We start from the raw sequence: 18,936 nt of genomic DNA, 5'->3' as shown, positions 1-18,936 counted from the left end.
CTTGCTGCAGCAGGCCGGCCTGTCTCTGATCCAGATATGGTGGACTATGTTCTTGCTGGCCTTGATCGAGATTATGATCCGGTCATGGCGGCCATTGGCGCCGTCAAAACATCCATCACCGTTGACGAACTCTTTGCCCAGATCGATGCCTTTGATCAGCGGATGGAGATGCTAGGCGACAGCTCTGGCACTGGCTTCAACACCTCTGCAAACTTGGCATACAGGGGGCGTCCAGTCCCGTGGCAGAGGTCGCGGGCGCGGCAACAGAGGCCGCGGTCGAGGAAGGTACACGTCCTCATCTCCGAGCGGCGGCAACAGGAGAGGTGGTCGTCCCCAACAACAACAACAACAACAACAACAACAACAACGTCCGCAGCACCGGGACTATCTCGAGTGCCAAATCTGCCTCAAGCATCACCGCGGAGGTGCCCGTGAGTGTTGGGATCGCTATGAGGAAGATGAGTACGAGGAGAAGGAGGCCAATGCCATCACCGATTCCTACGGCATCGACACAAACTGTTATGCGGATACCGGTGCTACAAATCATATCACAGGAGAACTTGACAAGCTGACGATCAGAGACAAATATCGTGGACATGACCAAGTGCACACTGCAAGTGGCTCCGGTATGGAAATAACTCATGTTGGTAGTTCAATTGTCAAAACCTGCATGAAAGGTTTGCATCTTAAAAAAGTTCTATATGTGCCCACAACATCAAAGAATCTTCTTTCTGTTCATAGATTTACTCGTGATAATCGTGTTCTTATTGAGTTTTATCCTTATTTCTTTGTGGTAAAGGACTTGGAGACGAGGAGAGTGCTTCTTAGGGGCAAGTGCGTGGGAGGTCTCTATCCTCTCATATCTTCATCATCATCATCAAAAAAACTGGCTTTTGTTGCTGTCAAGCCTTCTTCAGCAAAGTGGCATAGTAGATTAGGTCATCCTTCATCAGTTATTGTTAGATTAGTTCTTAGCAAGAATAAACTTCCCCACTCTCATGAGTCTAGCGTTGAGTCTATTTGTGATCCATGTCAACAAGCTAAAAGTCATCAGTTGCCATATCCTATTTCTATCAGTATTTCCACTGCACCCTTGCAACTTGTATTTTCGGATGTTTGGGGGCCAGCTCCTACCTCTGTTGGTAGACACTCATACTATGTAAGCTTCATTGATGATTATAGTAAATTTACTTGAATCTATCTTCTTAAGAAACGATCTGAAGTGTTTCAAGTTTTCAAGAATTTTCAAAATCTTGTTGAACGAAAACTGAACACTAAGATCATTGCTATGCAAACAGAATGGGGAGATGAATACAAGAAACTTAAACTTTTCTTTCAAGAACTTGGCATCTCACATCATGTATCATGTCCTCATGCACATCAACAGAACGGTTCTGCTGAAAGAAAACATCGCCATATTGTTGAAGTAGGGCTAGCTCTACTCGCAAATGCATCCATGACACTAAAGTTCTGGGATGAAGCATTCCTGACTGCTTCCTATCTCATTAATTTGCTTCCCAATAAAGTCCTCAAGTTTGAGACTCCCATCACACGTCTTTTTGGTACTACTCCTGACTATAACTCACTTCGTGTATTTGGTTGTGCTTGCTGGCCCAACCTTCGTCCATATAATACACGTAAGCTTGCATTCCGATCAAAGAAATGTGTATTCCTTGGATATAGTCCTATTCACAAAGGGGTTAACTGCATAACGTGTCCACTGGCAGGGTCTATATTTCTCGTGATGTAGTATTTGATGAATCAGTATATCCTTTTGAATCTCTTCACCCTAATGCCGGAGCACTTCTCAAGAGAGAAATTCTTCTCCTTCCACCACATTTGGAAAACTTTGATCATGGGGGCGATAATTGTACTAATCCAACTGATGATCCTACTGGCAGTATTGTGTCTTCTCCTGTGCAGGATCATGCAGCAGAAATCGGTGCAGAAATCGGTGTAGAAAATGATCACAATTTTGCAGCCAATGATCTGATATTGCATATACCAGAAGAAGACGAAGCTGGCGCAGAGCACGATGCAGATCCTATGTCACCTGGAACTCCTGTGCGTCAGGCTGCCTTGAATCAAGTGCGCAGATACGCACCGGATCGCGACCCGAGCAGGAGCCCACAGCGCCAACTGCCGGGCGACGCGTCACTGCATGCGGACCGGACGCCGCGTCCCGCATCGCGTCCCACGCGCAGGCCCGCGCCATCGACGGCGGCGGGAGATTCCGCGCCCGCCTCGGGATTTCCTTCCCATACGCATGTGCCGACCAGCAGTGCAGGATCTTCTGCGGTCGCTGAGTCTGATGGATCGCCCACACTGCAGGCCACAGGGTCCACTTCGGGATCTTTTGTGCAAAGTGATTCTGCTGTCTCTTCACGATCCATTGCGGCTGAGTCTTCTGTGCCACGTTCTGTGTCGCGGTCTGCACGAGCGCGTCAAACTCAACCTCCACCAACAACTGTTTCGCGTGTTACGACTCGGTTACAAAAAGGTATAAGAAATCCAAAGGTTTGGGCTGATGGCACTATACCATATGGCATGTTGTGTATTACAGGAGAACCAGCAAAACTGGAGGATGCATTAGGAGATTCAAGATGGAAAAATGCAATGGATGAAGAGTACTCGGCACTTATGAGGAACAAGACTTGACATCTTGTACCTGAGGAAAGAGGTAAAAACATTATTGACTGTAAATGGGTCTACCGAATCAAGAAAAAGGCAGATGGTTCGATTGACAGATATAAAGCACGTCTAGTTGCAAAAGGTTTTAAACAACGTTATGGCCTAGATTATGAAGATACTTTTAGTCCTGTTGTTAAAGCTACAACCATTAGGCTTGTGTTAGCTATTGCTGTGTCCAAGGGATGGAGTTCGAGACAGCTAGATGTTCAGAACGCGTTTTTACATGGTGTTTTGGAAGAGGAGGTTTACATGAGACAACCACCTGGGTATGAAAATAAGAAAACACCACATTATGTGTGTAAAATGGACAAGGCGTTGTATGGCTTGAAACAAGCACCAAGATCATGGTATTCAAGGTTGAGCTCTCAGTTAAGGTACCTTGGTTTTGTTGCATCTAAAGCTGACACATCACTGTTTATTTATAACAAGGCCAACACAGCTATATTTGTGCTCATATATGTTGACGACATTATAGTTGCGAGCTCTTCACAAAGTGCTACTAATGCTCTTTTGTATGATCTAAGTTCAGAGTTTGCTTTGAAAGATCTCGGTGATCTACACTTCTTTCTAGGTATTGAAGTCAAGAAGATTCAAGATGGCATTGTACTGAATCAAGAGAAATATGCTACTGAACTTCTGACTCGTATGGTGATGAAGGACTGTAAGCCTTCACCTACACCATTGTCTTCTTCAGAAAAACTGTCAGCCTTTGAAGGAGAGCCGCTTAAGGAGGAAGAGAGCACAAAATACAGGAGTGTTGTGGGAGCCTTGCAGTACTTGACACTGACAAGACCAAATATATCCTTTGCTGTTAACAAGGTTTGCCAGTATCTGCATGCACCCACTACTGTACATTGGACAGCCGTTAAGAGAATTATACGATATATTAAACACACTGTGAGTCTAGGTCTTCAGTTCAGACGATCTAACTCCACTCTTGTCAGTGCTTTCTCTGATGCCGACTGGGCAGGATGTTCTGATGACAGAAAGTCAACTAGTGGATTTGCAGTGTTCTTTGGCTCTAATCTTATTTCTTGGAGTGCCAGAAAGCAGGCCACAGTATCAAGGTCAAGTACTGAAGCTGAGTATAAATCACTAGCAAATGCCACTGCTGAAATTATTTGGTTGGAATCACTGCTTAATGAATTGGGAATCAAGCAACATCGTGTCTCATGTTTATGGTGTGATAATTTGGGAGCCACATATCTCTCTCCTAATCCTGTTTTCCATGGTAGAACCAAACATATATATTGAAATTGATTTTCATTTTGTACGGGAAAGAGTTGAAGAGAAGAAGTTGGACATCCGGTTTATTCCATCCAAGGATCAAGTAGCAGATGGAGCCTTATCAGTCAAGCCATTTGAGGAGTTTAAGAGAAATCTCAATGTAGGATAGTTGAGATAAAGGGAGGGTGTTAGATAGATAGTTGTTTAACTTTGTAATCTCAACTCTATCTCTATCTCTCTCTCCCTCTCGTATCAATCTCGTACTCCTGTAACCAACCTATCCGAGCGATCGTTGGATTCTTGTAAACCACGACAGGGTTTCTGTCTCAATCAATATAAACCCAACGCGGCTCCCTCACGAGGGAGTAGAAACGCTTCTTTTCTGATATCCATGTCACTCATGCTCGTGCTCACCGGTGACGTCCGCATCATGCGGCGCTTCTCTCGGGCACCATCAGTTTCTATGGAGAATCGCTTTTCCTTTGCTTGTAAATAATCGCTACAAATTGATACTGATCCAAAGATCCACGAACTAAATCCCGACGTACTTGAAAAACGAGTACGTGAATACCTACACTTTGGATAGATGAAAACTTTAGTCTGGAACTATTGTGTATAAACTGGGTGTATCCCGTGAAAAAAAGTATAAACTGGGTGCACCAATTAATGGACTGATTAGTTTAATTAACCATCATTCCCTCCTAGATGAAGTCAGCCCTTAATTTAGGTATAAGGAGGTGTACCGAAGCGGACCTCGCTGAAATATGGTTAGATAACAATTGATAGAAAATACATTCAGTCTGAGCTAGCAACGATGCCGTCTCTGCCAGTAAGTTGAAGTTGAACATCAGAATTTATAACTATCTGTGATTTTCCTTAGTACCACTTCAATACTCTAGTGTACACGAGTCTGACACCTGGTGTTTCCACTTTCCTGCATTAAAATGGGCTGCCAATTGCCCGTCTTTTTACCTACCAACTCAAACGCATCTCTACATATTGATCTCTCTCTCGGCCCAAAAGTCATTGTCTTAGAGCCTGTTTGATTTCAATAAGTCACCCGACTTATAAGTCAGGTGACTTAAAACTAGTGACTTATAAATCACGTCTGTTTGGTTATCACCTGACTTATAAGTCACCTGACACACCTTTTCACACCAATCAACATCATGCAGGTGGTGGGACCCACGCAAAAGGGACTTATAAGTTTTAAGTTGGGGTGGAGCAACTTATAACTTATAAGTTGGGGTGACTTATAAGTCAGGTCTATTTGGCAAAATAAGTTACTTTTTTCATTTTTCGACTTATAAGTTGGTGACTTTTTTCACTACGCCCTTGCTCCTTCTTTCCCGTGTCTTGCATTCTTAAGTTTGGTTGGGTTAACTTGTTCGCAACAAAATTAAGCTATTCATCTCACAACTCTCCACGTTTTGATTTGTGTGGATGAGAAAGCCAGGCAGGCGCCCACTGCCTCGAAATGAGCGGCATCAGGAAAATGCCAACACGCTGGTTTCTGATACCCCGGATGCCACCTTTCCAGAGTCCAGCGTTCAACATTCACTGGATTGGTTCTGGTCTCACTCACCGTAACACCATGCACCGATGTTCAGATGTGTGGCGCTCGCATTTGCTCATCTGCATATGTTTCGATAGCAACTTCATGTGCAGCCGTACACCAAAAGAAGCACCATATATATGTCAATATATATAGCGTCAGTAATAGTGTGGCGGCGCCGGACACCTCTATTACAATGGAACTGAAGTATCAGATGGGGAAAAATAACCACAAACAATGCTTTCTTTTGCTGCTCGTGTGCAAACTTGTGTGTTGCCTGTATGTTTTCTGCACGCTATTTTGCTTTGCGGGGCTGGCTAAATCATGAAATCTTGTCTCATTCACCATGATCACTTACTTACCTCTTTTTTTGCGTGTAAATATCTGCTTTATACCTTTAAAATAGTGTTACAGTCCGTTAGTACAAAAGTAGAGACATTGTCTGGAACACGGTCCAGCCAACAGGCGGTGCTACCCTCAGAACGATCAAAAGACAATGAGCAACACTATTTTGATGACGATCTATTTTCTGCGGAATAAACCTATCCAGGATCCTCTTAATTTCCAGAATCAAATGTCCATGAGCAGATTTGTTCAATGACTCGTCAGTTAATGCAGCAACCACCCCGCAAAACAAAAAAAAGTTAATGCAGCAACCAGGACAGAACATTCGGATTGAATAATAACTGAAAGGTCCGTCAACTTAGGCGAACTTTCTTAAGTGTCTTTTCTCACATGGAATTTTCTTTTTTTGAAGTGGCCAGCATAGCTGGTTTTCATTTTATTTAGCAGAGAGAGAGGTTACAAAAATTGATCAAGCGATCGTGGAATGGAGAGACAATACATCTTACTTCGGGCCCCAAAGATCCGACCATCTGGAAAACTAAACTAACCACGCACAGGGAGATATCTCACGTCACGTCCCCAAAGGGCTGCTGGATGCATGTTGCACCGGCGAGCCGCCATTGCTCCATGTCGCTATGGCATGCTTTGATGATGTGCCTAGCATCTGCCTGTTTGCCCCTGAAGATGCAAGCATTTCTTTCCAGCCAGATGTGCCAGAAAATGAGGTAAAGAAAACTTTGTTATCAACTTATTTTTGCAACTATCACTCACTTAGAAGCTAACGGTGGTGGATTCTATGCCCAAATGGGGATTTGGTGTTGAACTATTGATGGATCGGAACATGACGAATGGAGGCCAAAATGCATGGTGACTGTTTCAATTTGCCTTTTTTTTGGTTAAGTCGGCAATGAGGTTGAGTGGTCAGGGACACCTGAGATCGTAGCGTATAATCTTATTTAAAGTATAGCAGTATGATAAAAAAATTGGACTGTTGAGTAATATTGAGTTTGTTTTAGACCTATTAACATTTTTTAGGTGCAAGGCAGGTGTGCTGCCAAATTCATTAAGAGAGAAAAAACAAAACATAGTGACCCAATTTATATGGAAAAACAGGCCGAAAAACCATACACACATGATTGATTAACGGACAATCGTGCAAAAAAACCAACAATCCCGACGTCGGTCAAACTCAACTCCACCACCAACATGCCCATAACCCAAAGATGTGTGGGCGAACTCTTTGAAGACGCCTTCAAGCAGCATCGTCGCCTGTATCCTTTAATATCTTACCGAACCAAGGCTTTCGCCCAGAGCCAGCACACCAGCTCCGCCATACCTAAGGAAAAGGCCGTCCACATCAACAACACCCATGGCAACAATCGAACCAACAAGCAGCAGCCTAATGGAGAGAGGCAATCTTCCGCGATAAACTCCAAGAAACATCGTCGCCGGTACCCTTCGATCCCTAATGCCGCCATCAATACCACATTTTCCAGAATGACGACGTCAGTGCAGGATGGGCCATCACCCAAACTAAACACATGTGTAGCAGGGTTCAAATTGCCCATGCCACGACCTAGGGAAGGAACAAATGTCTACCCTACATTTTAGAGCATCTCTAGCAGAGCCGCTAAATGGCCAATTCGCAAAATCGATTTACTATTTGCCCTAAATCGATTTTGCGGGCAGATTTTGCGCGACGTAGAAAAGATACCGTAAATGGACTTGCAAATTTAAAAGACTTAGGGTAAAACATGTTCCCACTACATAGATAGTTCGAACCTCGCTGGAATTCATCACTAGACGATGGAGTGTGGCGGCGGCTCATGGCTTCACAACGGAGGGTGGCGGCGGCTCACGGCTTCACGCCGAGGTAATACTTGCACGTCGACTGGTAGAAAGTGTAGGCCAGGTCATACTCCACCTTCATCGCATCGTAGCGTTTGGCGGCTCCCTCTTTGCCGGCCTCCAGCGCCTCCTTCGCGGCGAGCGCTCGTCCTCCGCCTCGCGAAGCTTCTTCGTGGAAGGCTAGAGAGCCTCATAGAGCTAGTTGAAGCGCCGCCACTCGCAGCTCTTGCCGCTGCGGGAGAGGGCATCGCGGTTGCGTACCTGTGCTGAGCGCCACCGCTCGACGGCGGGACGACTGAGCTGCCGGCCGCGCTTGCACGGCGGCGACCCCTAGGTCTGCGGCCTTCTCCCGACATGGTTGCGCTCGATTTGGCCGGATGAGCTCGTCGGAATTGTGGCAGAGGGGAAGAGGAACACGGCGGATCCATTGGCAGAGGCAGGGGGCTGGCAGGGACCTTAGCCCCTCCTATGCTCTGACAAATACAACTATATGTGCTCCTAATCCTCCATTTGTCAAACAAAATTAGCAAGATTTAGATGATTTGGCTCCTTCTAACATTATATAACATGTTTGCCCCTTGCTATATTGAGTTTTTACCTCCGCCACTGGGCGGATCTAATGCGAGACAGGAACCCTAAATTGCCCTATCCACGTACATATAGCGGTTGGAGAGGTGGTTTGCGGGCCGCCCGTATAATTTTTACGGGTCGGTGAAAGTTTGACGGACCAGTTCTGGCCCGAAAAAGGCCGGAAACACTATCCCGACCGCAAATGTATGGGCCAGCGGTGAGGTAGCGCACCTGCTAGAGATGCACTTAATGGGTATCACATTTGGTACAGGGCGCAACCCATTACATTAGCCCTTTGCTAGGCCTCAAGCAATCGCGTAAAATGCAGCGAGCCACTAACAACCGCTACCAAGAATGTGTTTTGAAGAGATTTCATTATATTTTTTAGGCATAGAAGTTACTTTGTATTTTTTTAATCTTAAGTTCAAATCAGTGTATCTGTTATAACTGTGATTGTTATGAGTATCAATAAAGTTATAGGTGTTTAAAAAAACTGCTACCTCCCCTTAAAAAAATCAGTTAACCTACATTGCTCTATATCATGCATGTATTTATCCAATCATAGTTATGCGTTGAAGAACAGTGATGACTCAATGGCGCTACGTGCAGTGTTGGACCACCATATCGCGGCCTGCCATCATCCCTGTGGCAACCACCCCCGTGTGCGCATCCCAGCAGTTGCGCCCGCGAATCGTTTTTCGGCTATTGCAAGTAGTGAGGCATGTGACTGCGTGATGTGAGTTCTTTCCAATCATGCACTCGCGTGTGGCGGCGGCCGGCCGCCCGTTGCGTCGGGTGCGCACAGGCGACACAGGCCGGGGTTAGGCCAACTCCACCGCGCGACCCCAAACGGATGTCCGTTCCTATTCGTTTGGGGTGCGATTTAGCGGGGGGCGGACAGACGGACAAAAGTATCTGCGCCCAACACGTAGGAGGCATCCTGACCGCAAACGGACGTGGCCCGCCCGCACCGAGCTCCTCCGCCTTGCCACCGCACCCTGCCTCGCCGGAGGGCACTCGCCCCGAGCTCCTGGGCCATCCCGCGCTTGTCGGAGCGCACCCACCGTGCAGCCCCGCTCCGAGCTTCCCGGCAGCACCGCGCCGCGTGCCGCCCCGAGCTCCCCAGCTGCCCGAAGCGCCACGCTCGCCGGAGCGCGCCCACCCCGAGCACCCGGGCCGCCCCGTGCTCGCCGGAGCGCGCCCACCCTGAGCTCCAAGGCCGCCCCGCGCTTGCTGGAGCGCGCCTGCCCCGCCTCGAGCTCCCCACACGCCGCAACGCCGCCAGAGCGCGCAACCCCGTCTCGGAAGCGCGCGCTCGCTCGCGCCCGGCCCCGACTCGGTGCGGCATGGGTGCGGCTAGCTAGCACACACGGGCTGGCTGGCTAGCTAGCTAGTAGCGATGCATGCACGGGCACGCTTACTAGCTTGCTAGAGCCCAGTTGCTGCTGCTACACTCCCGCACGATGGAGCCGCGTCGGCATAGCGAGGCGATGGACGCATGGAACAGGCCGGAGAAGCGAATCCCGGCAACCTGCGCAGCGAGGGGGAGGCGGAGGAACGGCGCGGCGAGCGGGGAGGTGAAGGGACGGCGGCGGCCTGCGCGGGGAACATGGAGGCGGAGGGACGGCGGCGTGTGGCGGCGGCCAGTGGGGCGAGCGGGATGTGCGGTCACTGATTTGTGGGCTATAGAGAGGACGGAGCGGACGAGAGCAACCAGCGACAACGTCCATTTCGTGTCCGTCCAACCGCATTTGTCGCGCAAATTTGGTCTGGGTTTGGGGTCAAAACGGACACTAGCGGGCAACTCTGTCCGCTTGGGTATTACCGATGAGTCGTATTTTATCTTAAACGGACAAATTCGGACCGGATGGGTTATGCGGTGGAGTTGGCCTTAGCGGCGGCGCGGCTGGATCTCCCAGAGGGCGGCGATTGAGAGTGGCACGACGGCTGCGTGCATGGAGCTGCTACTGCTGTTGTATGCACCACGTTCGTGATGTATTTTCTGCTATTGTATTTTTGTCCACCGATGAAACAGAACGTGTGTGATGCTCTATTTCTTGCTGTTGTATGCACGAGTGTGTGCGTGCTGTTGAGTTGAGGCGTGCTTGATGTGTGTTGCATGATGTGGATGGGTGCTTAGGTGTGTTCACTCATGTGTTGCTGAGCTATGTTCATGAATATTTTTTCTCATGTGTGTTCACAACTTGCAGCACATCACTCAAATCAAACCAAACATTACGATAGCTATCCTCAATTCATCCTTCGAACCAAATAAAAGGACTAACCTCACCCACCCAACCAAACAAAAATAAGGGCTATCCCTAGCCATGTGGTTGAGGATACACACAAGTGGCCACAACCACACTAGCCGTTGAGTATAAATGTACAATGAACAATGCTCGGTCGACATGATTCCTCCTTCCTGCCCTATCGAGCACCACTACAGAGCTCGCGTGACTCTGCTCTTGTCCAGACTTCTTCCTGTTCGTCCCTTTACCCCGACCCCTCACTCTGACCTAGTAGCGAGTGTCGAGGAGTGGAGATGGCCCCCATCCGCCGCTCCAGGGCACGAAAGCAGGAGGCCGCCGCTCCAGGGCACGAAAGCAGGAGGCCGCCGCCCAGGCCTATACGTGCCTGGACGCGCTGCGTCTGCTCACGCTCTCCAGAGTTGCGCCGGCGGACGAGAGCGGGAACATGAATCGCAGCTGCAAGAAGCTGAGGCGGAGGCGGAGCCGGGCACCTCGAAGCTATTAAATTCATGCACCAGCCAACTCATCCAAAAGTCCGAACTGATGGAGGGAGGTGGGCAATATATTTTAACACCCTCCCTCACGGCTAGACTATTTTAGTCCTTAGACGTGGGATCGATGTAGGCCGCAGAATCGTTTTATTTAATACTGCGTTGGCAGGGTCTTGAACTCAAGACCTTTTGGCTCGGATACCATATTAAATTCATGCACCAGCCAACTCATCCAAAAGTCCGAACTGATGGAGGAAGGTGGGCAATATATTTTAACACGATGGAGGGAGGTGGGCAAAATATGTTAGAATAGTTGTATAGGGATAGGACTTGTTGTTTAAACTTGTACTTCATCTCTATCTCTTCTTCTCTCTCCCGCAGCTTTCCTCTCACGTCTTCTGTAACGATCGTCCCGATCGATCTCAACTTCTTGTACGCCAAGGCTTATGCCATATATATATATATATATATATATATATACACAAAGGGTTCAACGCTTTCCAACCTATTTTACATGGTAGTCAGAGCCTCTTCCTCATAGATCAAAGATCGCATCTAGCTACCTCCCGAAAAGCGCATCAAGCCTCCTCTCTCGACCGAGAACATGGCCACCACCGCCGCCGCATCGTTGTCCGACACCTCGGGCGCGCTCACCACCACCTCGCCTTCCGCCTTCGCATCATCCTCATCCAGCACCACCGCGGGGTCTCTCGGATCGCCACCACAGGAGAAGCTCACGAGGGGAAACTTCCTCTTATGGAAGGCCATTGTGCTGCCTCAGATCAAAGACGCTCAGATGGAACACCACCTCGACGGGATGAGCCCACCACCGCCGGCCACCCTCACCGTTACCAAGGACGGCAAGGAGGAACAGATCTTCAACTATGCCCGACCCCTCTGGTACGCACAACAGCAGCAGCTACAAGGGTATCTGATGGGATCTCTCTCCCGCGTTATCCTCACACAGGTCGCGACGTTGCAGACGCCGGCCGAAGTCTAGAGCGCCATCCGCGCGTCGAGCCACCCGCCAGCCCATGTGCGGGAAGGGGCGAATCCCCTGTCGTCGCGTCACCGCGGGCCTCTTCACCAGCCGATCACGGGCGCGTGCCTGGCCCCACAGTGGCCAGCCGCGGCTGCGCGCCTGGGTCCCCGACCGGCAGGGCGTCAGATTCCACCTCGGATCAAGAGCCGACGGATTTGCTCTCTATCTTGGATAGAGAACCGGCCGGATCTTCTGTGGCCAATACAGCTACACCAGGATCGCGTGTACCACAATCCACAGCGGCTGTTCCTGTGTCTTCTACAACTTCCCTTCGGCAAACAAGGTCCCGGTCAGGTATTGTCAAAGAAAAACAGTACAATGATGGTACTATAAGGTATGATAAAGTTAAACGAGCTTTTCTTACCACTACCGGTGAACCAATTCATTTGCATGATGCTCTTGCTAATAAGGATTGGAAGGAAGCTATGGATAAAGAATATGATGCTCTTATGAAAAATAAAACCTGGCACTTGGTACCACCAAAACATGGAGACAATATTATTGATTGCAAGTGGGTATACAAGATAAAAAGAAAATCTGATGGAAGCATAGACAGGTATAAAGCTTGATTAGTTGCCAAAGGTTTTAAACAAAGGTTTGGAATTGATTATGAAGATACCTTTAGCCCTATTGTTAAGTCTGCCACTATTCGACTTGTTCTGTCTATTGCTATTTCCAGAGGTTGGAGCTTAAGACAGCTAGATGTTCAGAACGCGTTTCTTCATGGCGTTCTTGAGGAAGAAGTGTTCATGAGGCAACCACCAGGCTATGAGGATCACAGCACACCACAGTATGTCTGTAAGTTGGATAAGGCATTATATGGCTTGAAACAAGCACCAAGAGCCTGGTATTCCAGATTGAGCATGCAGTTGCAACACCTTGGGTTCATATCATCCAAGGCAGATACTTCATTGTTCTTCTTTAGAAAAGGCAATGTTACTATCTTTGCGCTTGTTTATGTTGATGATATAATTGTTGCTAGTTCAAGTGCAGAAGCTACATCTTGCTTGCTTAAGGATTTGAAATTGGAGTTTGCCCTCAAAGACTTGGGTGATCTTCATTATTTTCTTGGAATAGAAGTGAAGAAAATTAAAGATGGCATACTTCTCTCACAGGAAAAATATACCACTGATATTCTCAGAAGAGTGGGTTTGGAAAATTGCAAGCCGGTTAGTACGCCAATTTCTACCTCAGAGATGCTTACAACAGAAAGTGGAGAAGCTCTTGCACCAGTTGATGCAACAAATTATAGGAGTGTTGTAGGTGCTTTGCAATATTTAACCCTTACTCGTCCTGATATTTCCTACTCAGTAAACAAGGTATGTCAATATTTGCATGCACCTAGAACCACTCATTGGACTGCAGTTAAGAGGATTCTAAGGTATCTTAAGTACTCAGAAGGTCTTGGACTTCAGATTACCAAGTCTTCCTCTCTTCTTGTAACTGCTTATTCAGATGCAGACTGGGCAGGATGTGCTGATGATAGAAGATCTACAGGTGGTTTTGCTGTTTTTCTGGGAACAAATCTTGTGTCATGGAGCGCAAGAAAACATGCCACTGTCTCAAGATCAAGTACAGAGGCTGAGTATAAAGCCTTGGCTAATGCTACAGCTGAAGTAATGTGGATTCAGACACTACTTTATGAGCTTGGCATTAAAGCACCTCAGGCTGCGAGACTATGGTGTGATAACATTGGTGCAACCTATCTCTCAGCCAATCCGGTTTTTCATGCAAGAACAAAACACATTGAGGCTGACTTTCATTTTGTCAGAGAAAGAGTGGCTCAGAAGTTGCTTGAGATCAAGTTCATTCCTACAGGAGATCAGCTTGCAGATGGGTTTACAAAACCACTTACTTTGAGAGGACTGGAAAAGTTTACATACAATCTCAACCTTGGCAAAGCTCATTGAGGTTCAGATTGAGGGGGAGTGTTAGAATAGTTGTATAGGGATAGGACTTGTTGTTTAAACTTGTACTTCATCTCTATCTCTTCTTCTCTCTCCCGCAGCTTTCCTCTCACGTCTTCTGTAACGATCGTCCCGATCGATCTCAACTTCTTGTACGCCAAGGCTTATGCCATATATATATATAGATGCGGCCCGAGACAAAGGGTTCAAGGCTTTCTAACCTATTTTACACAAGCAGCACCCCACGCCGAGGAGCCTTCGTGCGTGGAGCACAACATCAGGGGCGTCCTGAAGGCCATGCTGGACATGGGGGCGTTCCCTAACGAGCGCTATGCCCTCTACCTCGGGGACTTCTTCAAGGCGTACCTCCAGGCGCCCAGGCCCATCGACCCGCCGCCGATGCCGGACGTCGCGGGGACGGCGGGGCTGGGGCCGATCCAGAAACGCTATCCATACCTCGCCGACGAGGTGGCCAGGATGGAGAAGGCGGCGGAGCAGCGTGAGGTGCTGAGCCGAGGTCTGCTGCAGGCGGATGCTGCCACGCTGACCGTCCTGGAAGCAGAGTTTAGTGAGGCGACGTTGGCCGGCAAGGAGGCGATGTAGGCCAAGCTTGAGGCGGAGGTGCAGTACGCAAAGGCCAGGGTCGACACGGAGGCCATGATTGAGATGGTCAGTGGTGGCAAAGTTGATTGATCTTTCTGTCATGTGCAGATGCAATGCAAATGGCAGCCATTTGCTATAGTGGCTGCTAGTATCAGGCTTGGATGGAACTATGGAAGAAATGTTGATCAGGAGGTGACCTTCACTTTGTTTCGTGGACATGTGTAATGTATCCAGCAATATTTAGGGCTATTTGCATCAATATAGACTTGAATCTACTCTGACCTGAATGGCCGATTTCTCAATCTACTCTGTTCATAAGTCTTACATATCCTATGTTCTGTTCTCAGTGAACCTACAAGTTTCTGCATGTAAAGAGGGCTCAAAGATCTGTCAAGAATCAGCAAAATGGATCACACACGGTCTTCACCATGCCTCTTAATTACTCAGCATTCCATCTTGGCCTGACCAATACTACGTACTAAGCTTAAATCATGAACGCCGATAACTGCCACACGTGTGGTATATTCGACATGCGCCCACACACCGTGTGTAGTGTAAGCAGGAGGCAGCCCACATGGGTTGTGTGTGGGCAGCCATTAGAATTGCCCACACGTGTGGGCGCGGCTACTTCGTGCCACACGCCAATAAGTACTACTCATCTCCACCTCGCGTGTATGGCACGAAGTAAAAATGCACACACGTCCTGGCGCAGCTACGTTAGATACCTCGTGGGATGATAATTTAGTTGCCATCCTGGTTGGCAGATTTAGTTATTCGGGATGGAAAGTGTAGTTGTAAAAGCATGACGACTCTATCTGTTTTGGTTAACTATAGTTGCCATGTCTAATTTCGGGTAGTTGCCGCGTGTAATCAAACCATAGTTGTCGTGTGTAATTAACTACTTGCCACATATAGTCAAACAGTAGTTGTCATGTGTGTTTACCTAGTTACCACGTGTGATTCAACCATAATTGTCATGTATTGTTAATCACAGTTGCATGTGTGTTTATCTGGTTGTCACGTGTGCGCAACTGCAGTTGCCGTCTAGCGAAGAATCACAGTGGGCGTTAGTGTTTCCGTAAATCATTTCTGGTTGGGAGCTGGAGCGGCAGCCTTATGGTCTCAACCATGGCCTCCGCCTGAACCCTGGCCCTGGCGTAGCGCAGCTCCGACTGCAGCTTGGCCACCATGGCCTCCTTCCCGGCCCGCGTGGCTTCCCTGAGCCGATCTTCCAGCGAGCCCAGCGCGGCAGCGTCCATCTATAGCAACCTCCTGCCCAGCGCCTCACGCTGCTCCGCCGTCTTGGACCTCGCCAGCCTCGCCACCTCGTCCATGAGGTAAGGGTAGCGGGCCTCGATCGCCGCGCCCAGCTGCGCCACGTGGAGAGGCACCGCGCTCGTCGCCGACGGCGGGTCGATGGGCCTGGGCGACCGGAGGTAGGCTTGTAGAACTCCCAGGAGTAGAGTTCGTACCGCACGTCGGGGAACGCGCTCATCTCGTGGATTGCCTTCGAGAGGGTCATGGTGTGGAGCTCCATGCGCGACGGCGGGGAGGGATGGCGGTTGGTGGTGCGCCGCTCTGGCTCCGGCTCGCGGAGGCCTAGCTGGGCGAGCATCTCCTGGATCGCGTCTTCGAGGCCCCTGGCACGCGACGGCGGTGGCCTGCGGAGCTGGAGCTGGGCGAGCTGCTTGTCTTCGATCGCCTGCATGGCTACGAGTTTCTCCTCGTGGAACGGGGTGTGCCCCTCTCCCTCGCCGTGCGCATCATGCGCCGGCGAGGACGGCCCGGCCCTGGCGAGCTCCAAAACCACCATCCCGTCTTCCAGCCGGATGTCGAACCCAGCTCCATCGGGGTTTTCTTCCCCCCGGCGATCGCCATCAGATGCAGCGCGTCGGCGCGCATCTGGGCCTGGGCGGCCTCCTCCCCCTCGCCGCGTGCCCTGGCGCGGGTGACGGGGGCCATCTCGGAGCAGAGCTGAAGTGGTGGGTCTCCTCTGCTCCTCTGTGTGAGCTTTCGCGTACGTGTGAGCGCTCGAGATGGAGGCGTGAGTCACTCCTCCTCACTGAACGCGTCTGCACCACTCCACTCCTTTGCTGACACGATAGAGCTACAGTAGTTTTAAAGAAAATGGGTGCGTTGCATCTTTTGAGGTCTATAGTTTGATCACTCCAATAAAGAATGTAACTGTGTAGGTAGGTAGGTGCGTCCGCAGGTGGTCATTGCACACTGTACAGTAGGCGGTAAATTTGAAGAGGAGCCATTACCAGATCCGTGCCCAACCATCACCGTCCTAGCCAGCCAAGCCAGAAACCACAAGGACAAGGCCAAACCTACAGCTAAATCTGGAGAGTGGCGTTTCGGTACATGGAACACGTGCTCCTAGTTTTTAAAATGTGTTTTAAATATATTTTGATGTCAAATAAAAACTTGGCGCGTATATCTTGAAATTGTACATGCTCACAAAATCATTTGGCGAATAACCAACAACTTATGTGTCGCGTGTGAAAAAGACAAAATTTGATGTTAAAAAATACTTTTCACAAGACATCCTTTTGTCTATTTTACCCGGGACATAAAAAATGCCGGTTTTCTCCGGAACTTGACGTGCACACATATAGGGGTTGTTTGAATCGTCACTATGTTTGCCATATATTGCCATATTATTTTTTACCACACTTGCCTAACTTGAATTGCTGAAATTATGGGGTTGCTTGGTTCTCAGCCACACCTCGCCACACTTTGCCACACGTAACCTTAGGCAAATTTGACCGAGTTAAGTAAGTGTTTGGTTCTAGCCACACCTAAGGCAAGGATTTTTTTATGAGCAGTGAACCCCACATGTTATAGACACAAAAAGTGTGGCAAGATTTTCTTAGGCAAGCCAAAGCGTGGTTAACAATTTAAAGAACTCAACTAAGACAAGTGTGGTAAGTTTGGCAAAAATCATGTGACAATATATTGCAAAGATAGTCACAATCCAAACAGCCCTTGTTAGTCATACTTTAGCTTGCCTAAGTGAATCTTACCATACTTTTTGTGTCTATAACATGTGAGGTTCACTTCTCATAAAAAAATATTCTTGCCTTAGGTGTGGCTAGAACCAAAATCCATTAACTTGGTCAAACTTGCCTAAGATGAGATATGGCAAAGTTGGCAAGACGTGGCTAAAAACCAAACAGCCCTATAATGTCGAGATGTATGCACTAAATTTTTATTTGAAAATTTTCCACACTTTGAAATATATTTTTTACGTACAGGAGCGCGCGCTTCGAGCACCAACAGATTTTCGCTAAATGGGCCACTACTATGTACAGAGAGGAGCCTACCACCAAATCCCTCTTCCCGCCGGGCAGCAGAGCCCACCGAAGAGAAGGAAAGGGGCGGAGTCGGAGTGGTGGAGACGACTCTCTACAGGGGCAAGAGGATAGGCCGTTCTCTCAATTACCGGTAATGGTTTACTGTTTAAATTAACAGGAACAAGCACCTTCAACACGAACCCATAAAATGAATACACTGTCATCCGTGGAATGGTCCTGACCAGTCCGGGGAAATTGATGGTGGAGCCGGCCATCTAAGGGTTTTTAAAACTCGCGGATATTTTTTTTAGAATTTTTGAACTTTTTTAGAAAAATGCATGACATCTTTTGTATTAGCAAACAATTGTTCAAATTCACGAATATTTTTTAAATATGCGAATATTTTTTCAAATCTGGAATGTTTTTTTATTTCCTGAACATTTTGTACAAAATCATGAACATTTTTTGAATATGCAAACATTTGTTTTTCAAAATCATGCAATTTTGTTGAATTCACGAACATTTTATGATTTCTCAATTTTTTTTAAAAAAATCTCAATTTGTTTGGAATCCAGAATTATTTTAAAGAAGAAAAAAATAGAAAAGGAAAGAAAAACAAAAAATGAAATGAAAAACGGGGCTTTCCGCCCCGCACATGTGTCGGCCGAAAAGGGGAGTGGTGGGTACCCGTTGGCTTGTTTCCCTGCGCGCACCGTGCCAAATAGGAGCTCCCCCTGCCAAGCACTCGTCGTGAACCTGGCCAGATATGCCGATGCATTGGGCTGGGCTGCCACGGCCTCACCGTTGGATAGTTGCAGCACCCTACAATGCTTTGTTGTGTCCACAACACCGCCCGCTTAAGAAAGGAGAAGCTCCGGCATAGGAACTGTGGCGCCATCTTTGCTAGTTACCTCGGTATGGAAGGTGAAGAATGGAGGAGGAAGGGCGAGTGGGGTGAGGGAGAGGTGCCACTCCGAGTCATTTAACTGGTAAGGGAGATGACATAGTGGCGATCCATTTCTTTGCCCGACTTAGCTTTTCGGTTAGCATTACCTGATTCTTAACTGGCAAGCACACTCTAAAATGCTTGCAATGCAGTAGATATAATAGTT

This window comes from Triticum urartu, chromosome 5 (genome assembly GCF_003073215.2).
Source record: "Triticum urartu cultivar G1812 chromosome 5, Tu2.1, whole genome shotgun sequence".
Classification (NCBI taxonomy): Eukaryota; Viridiplantae; Streptophyta; class Magnoliopsida; order Poales; family Poaceae; genus Triticum; species Triticum urartu.
Note: the sequence above shows the minus strand (reverse complement) of the source record.